We start from the raw sequence: 6000 nt of genomic DNA, 5'->3' as shown, positions 1-6000 counted from the left end.
TATGTTGTGGGCAAGGACTGTCTCTCATGAAGTGTTTGTACAGTGTCTCACACAATGGGGTCCTGTTCTCTGTTGGGGCCTCTGAAGGTATTAGAATACAAATTAATAATAAGTAACTTGACTGAAATATTTGTCACGGTATTGGGATTGTTTTTTGCAGTGTGGCCCATACAGTAGTAGTGAGACACACTCAGTGATGTGTATTCTATTATCATTTTAGCACATCATTTCTCAGCCCCTACCCTAATTTCCATCTCTCGCCCCCATGACAGATGGAAAGGCAACCCCTCTCATCCCTGGGGCTCAGTCCAGTGTGCATCCTGTTTGCATTCCACAGTTTATCTAATAAATAAACCAGCTCTCCCCAAGGTCTAGATCAGTGGTTCTTAGCCCGCAGCCCACAAGCCACTTGTGGCCCAATCAGCACACAGTTGCAGCCCACGTGACATCCTCAGGACCATACCGATAGTATATGTATGTATATTGTGTGGATGCAGCCCACAGAACACATAGAGAGCTCTATATGTGGCTCACAGGGGTAAATAGGTTGAGAACTACTGGCCTAGATCTTGTAAGGTGCTGAGGGTATGTTTTCACTACCAGCGTTAAAGCACTGGCGCGGCAGCACTTTAATGTGGCTGTGTAGTTGCGGCACCGGCGCTGGGATAGTTCCCAGAGCTGTAAAAATACCACCTCCATGAGGGGAGTAGCTACCAGCACTGTGAACACTGCCCCTTTACAGCGCTGAAACTTGCATCACTCGGGGGGGGGGGTGGTTTCACACCGCGAACGAGAAAGTTGCAGCACTATAAAGTGGCAGTATAGATAAGGCCTGAGTGTTCTTCACTCCCAGTGGTGGAGGAGGGCACTCGGTGTTTCTGAGGAGGCATTCAGCACCATGCAGGTTCAGTCCCCTTACAAAAGCTTGCTTGAAAATGTGGATCTCTACCACCCTGGTGCTTCTTCATTCAGTACTTTGCAAGTGAGTTGCAAAAATTTGCTCTGGAGATAAGGAAATGCAAATATAAATTAAATGGAGAGATAATAGCAAAACATTATGGAACGATGCAAACCACTTTGGGCCTCCCATGGAGAAGTAATCCATGCATTCCTTTCTGAATCATCTTTATGGAAATTTCTATAAACTTGCCATTATTAAAAGTGAGTAGCAATTATTTCTTACTTTGGTTCATCGGTTGTGAAAAAAAAATGTTTTCTTCCCTTTTCTCTTTTACTTTTTTCTTCCTTATGCTCATCAGATAGCTATCATGCAACAGGAACTGACAGAAACTGCAGCCTGCCTGATAGAATAGAGTGGGGGAGACAGGAGAACTGGTGAACATCATTGCCAATGAGACTCTGGAGGTGGAAGCAGTTAAGGGAGTAGTAGAAGCAGAAGAGGCAACAGTTAACAAGGCTGCTCAGGAAGCCAAAGCTATTAAGGTATGTTGACATAACATTTGCAAGCTTCACAGGGGCCATCATTGTAAATTAGATTTAATATTGATCAGGCAGTTCACCATCAGGGCCAGAGGAAAATTGGACACAGAGTTCTTTGTAAAATTGGCACTTATGATTCTGCTTTCTAATTAACATAGAAGAACAGAAAACCTAGATCTGCTTACTGACCTCACATGGCATGACTGCTGGCCTATTCCCATGGGCAGTTAAGAAGTAACAGTAATTTCTATTCTGTATCATTTTTTCAAAGCTGCTGCAGTAGTCATAACGTGGACATTAAAAATATGCCTCCAAGATAAAAGTTAAATTCAACACAAGTCTGCAAATGCTAGGAACTCCTTGTTAATGAGATCTGCTGAAGACTTTGCAGGTACTGGCATATCATGTAGAAATTAAAAGCCAGTAGCTGTATATGACACTGTGTTCCTTCAGGGGTTGTGGTGATTGGCTACACAGTGAAAATGAATCTTGAAGAATTTATACAGTCATTAGATTCCACTCCCTCCCATGGGATTATAGCCTTCAATTCCAACTATCCCCCCATCTTCTGGTAGCCTCCTTTTCACTACCAGAAAAATCCATGTCTCCCTCTCCATTGGCTTCCCTTTCACTGCTGGAGTGGCATTTTCTTACCACTTTGATGGTTCTCCAATCAATGCCACAAGTGCAGACGACACTCATTGGTTAACTCTTGCCATTCCCAAATGTGAAATAAAATGAAGGGACTGGGCTGCGGGAACATCAGCCTAAACATCTGTGGGCTCTAGGTGATGCTTACAGTCCTGTTGGATGTGCTGATTCAAGCAGGTTTACTGTTGAATTTTCCATACAACCGGCTCATCTTCCTTCTTTGACTGGCCACTGCTGCCTCCATCCAAAAAAAATTCCATGTTTTGAGAAGTGTCTTGCTCACTTACAGTACTATATAAATGTTTGTTCATAAATAACAAAGAATGGTCTTTGGGAGCTGGAAAGAGCTGCCCTTAAAGAAGGAAAAATCTTAGACACATTGTCAGCTCTTAATGAATATTAGGTGATAAATAGTAACCTCCCTTTCCACTGACAGCTAGCGAGGGATGAAGTGGAAGGGGCAGTAACACCCCATTAGTCTTAGCACAGGCTGCTAGGGAGCTTAATGGGTCACTACTGCACCTTCCACCTATTCTGGCAGTGTTTCTCCATCTCCTATTGCCTATCAGAGAGAACGTCCCATCATTTCTCAAGTCCCTCCCCAAATCCAAAAGATCTTGTTAAACTCAAGGGAACAGTGGTCCTACCTGATACCGTCCAACCCAGAATAAGGAAGATTAGGGAACACCCCCATAAGACAATAACACAGATATATCAGGGATGTTCCTGGCATCAAGTGAATGAGAGTAAGTTAAACCAGTGAAACCAACAGGGACTATCCCCTTGCCAATCACTGCAGAGTCTGGTTTATGTAACTATGACATTCCAGCGTGCAATCCAGACCAGGGAGGGGTTATGTCACCACCTGCCCTGCAACCTCAGATGCCTCACAATCCTTTGCTGCTGTAGCTCCCACCTGGGCCACTCACAAACAGCCAAACAGCATGCAGGTCACACCCCGAGTGTCTGTGTATAGCCACAGACCTGGTCCAGCAATTCTGCCCCACAGCCTCTCAGCAAACACCAGCCACACTCTGGCTTCCAACAGCCTGGGTTATTATTTGCAGGGTGACCCCAACACACTCCCAGTCTCAAATTTTCCCCAAAAAACATGTGTTCTGCATTCTCCAGCCCTGCCCTGGACAGTTCAGATATTAAAGGTCCATTGTCTCTCTAAAAGGATCCATACACAACAGTTTGCTACTTTAAATGGAGTTACCCAAACAGTTCACAACACTGGATTAGTTTTGATTCAAGAATAAAACAAATGTATTTTACTACAGGGAGATAGGTTTTAAGTGAGTACAAGTATAAGGCATTAAAGTCAGAAATGATTACAAGAGAAATAAAGATAAAATGATTCCTAGTATTAAAATTTAACAAACTAGACTTAGTTCAAGGTGAAATCCAGTAAAAGCGTTGACCAAATTCTCAGGCCAGGGGCTGCTCCAAAAGTCCAAAGACTGCTTCTTTTGTCGTCTTCGGTGAAGGAGAGAGAGAGATGGCTATAGAGCAATAACTTGGGGTGTTTTTACCACTCACTTTTATAGTTCAGTCACCCTTGGAAATGCATTTTCCTCAGGGTTACCCCTAAATAAAGTTCATTCCCGCTGTGAGGACAGAGACAAGGTATCTCGTGGTGAAAGAGGTTCCATGCTGTTATTTGCTAAGATGCTGATGTGTTTGTTCCTACCCCCTCACCCCACTTCCTTAGCAAAGAATGGACACCTGACAGATGATTGCCCATCAACTTTGATGACACCTGGCTAGAGGGGTCAGCTTGTCCTTTGTCTTTGAGAAACCGATTTACCCAGAGTGTCTGGTAAACACGCTTCAGTTATGTTCAGCTTATGTTCATAACTTTATGCATAATGTAGCTACACACATTTTATCATGATATTATTGACCAGTGAGTTAACTTTCAAATGATATCTTTCAAGGCATATTTTGTACCAAGATAATTACAATTGTGTGTAGGGTGTGAATACAGGGGTTCATTTGGTTATAGTAACCCACATGAATCAAACCGCGGAGGATTTATTACACGTTAGCTTGACTTTGGAAACAATTTCGGAGACTGCACGGTTAAAGACAGTCCCCACAATGCCATTGTTGGTCATCAGGAGACTGGGTAGTCAAGGAGAGAGTCTGCTGTGGTGAGAGAACATTTAAGGGACTTGTCAGTTTTTCCTGAGTGAACAAGATTAGCTACTCCACCTGTGAGCCATGGAGATTAATTGATGTCGAGCTGAGCCTTGACTCAGCAGGCTAGGCAGTGGACAATGGCTAGTGTTAGGACTGATTGCTGCAGGAAGTCTCCTGGAGGCAGCAAGCCCTAATTGTGACCATGTGAACAGTAATGCCAAGGTTACAGCATTTCAGGAAGTGTCGGAAGAAATAGGCTCCTTGAGTGAGACTATTCAAGATTTTATCTTTTCCTCTTCATCTGCAGTGCCCAGGGAAGAAAGAGAAACTGTCTACAAATAGTGTTTAAATCTGTAATACCTTTGCGCTACCCTGTCATCAAATGGCTACTGGGAAAATAACTAGACCAAAATGAAGACTTGAAAAGGATTTTTATAGTTTTTAAAAGGTCTTTCTCACAAGATGTCTGCCTTTTATTTCAAAGACAGCACTGTGCACTGATGAAAAGTGTTATGAAGGCAGTAGCTAAATAAAAACCCCTCATTTTAAAATGGGCAGAAACAAAGCTTTAATCACCATCATTATTTACAAAGTAATGTCTCTTTCCTTTTATTTAAGGGTGTTTTGTTCAGTATTTGCTGCATAACTATCTCCCGTTTGACTTACTGGAAGATTGTGCTAAATGTCAGACTATCTCACCAGACTCATAAAGGCTGCCATAGTAAGCAACATTTTTAGCTTTGAATGGATAAAACAATAAATAAACTAAAAGTGAACATTTTGACATTAATTGAAAAAGGTGCCTGCTTTTCTAGTGTTGTCAGATTCATGTCTGCATTAAAAAAAATAGATTTATTACCCCATGTGATAACCTTTAAGTAATTTTATAGTATTTTACAGCTTTGTTACAGTCTCGTAATCAGAATTTGGGCTGAAGGAAACGATAAGTAGAGCATTCCTCTCTATATATTCTCTGAAGTTATGTTAATTTTGATTCTTATGGAATCTTCTGGGGCTGAGCTGGTGAGGGGTCTAGATGAGTGGGGTATTTACCAGCATCAGCTCATTTTCGGTCATCCTCCCCCTCCTCCCTTTTTTTAAGAATTCTGGTGGCAATTATAAGTTTTCTCAAACAAAGTCACACGTGAATATTTCCCTGATGAGGTTAAAGGTCAATTTGCTTGTCGTTTCTGTGCTTCATTAAAATTCTGTGTCTGTGCTGTGTAATGTGGGTAATATTAATTTTCTAAACATTGATGTACAGCAGCTGCTAGCTAATTTCCATAATGGTGCTTCTATTCTAAGAGCATTAAATCTGAAAAAAGGTAGATCCAAATGGAAAATGTGTAGATGGTTATTGGCCCCCTGCCAAAAAGATGTTTGGGGATGTGAAATTCCTGGAATGACTAAAGGTATGTTTTGATCGAATATTCATATTCTGAGCCACATGTTGACAATTTTACTGTTTAATGAAAAAGAGGATGCAGATAGAAATATTGATACCATGGCTCACATGGGAGTTTACTTTTGGAAGTTTTTTGTAAAGAAGGGTGTGTTGTTAAAGAGGAATTAAGAAACTATTTACATATGTTCAAAGGAGTAAGCAAAAGTGTTGGAGCCTCGAGTTGCTTCCCATGGTAAAGGGGCATAAGTCATGATAATGCACTCAGCTTTGAAGTCAAGAACAACCAAATATATTACCTTCACATGCCTCATGTATTTTCATGTCCACAGCTTCATTATACTAATATCAATAGACAGGCC

Source organism: Chelonia mydas, chromosome 1 (assembly GCF_015237465.2).
Source record: "Chelonia mydas isolate rCheMyd1 chromosome 1, rCheMyd1.pri.v2, whole genome shotgun sequence".
NCBI classification, from domain to species: domain Eukaryota; kingdom Metazoa; phylum Chordata; order Testudines; family Cheloniidae; genus Chelonia; species Chelonia mydas.
The sequence above is the reverse complement of the archived record's forward strand: the minus strand, read 5'-3'. Positions refer to the sequence as shown.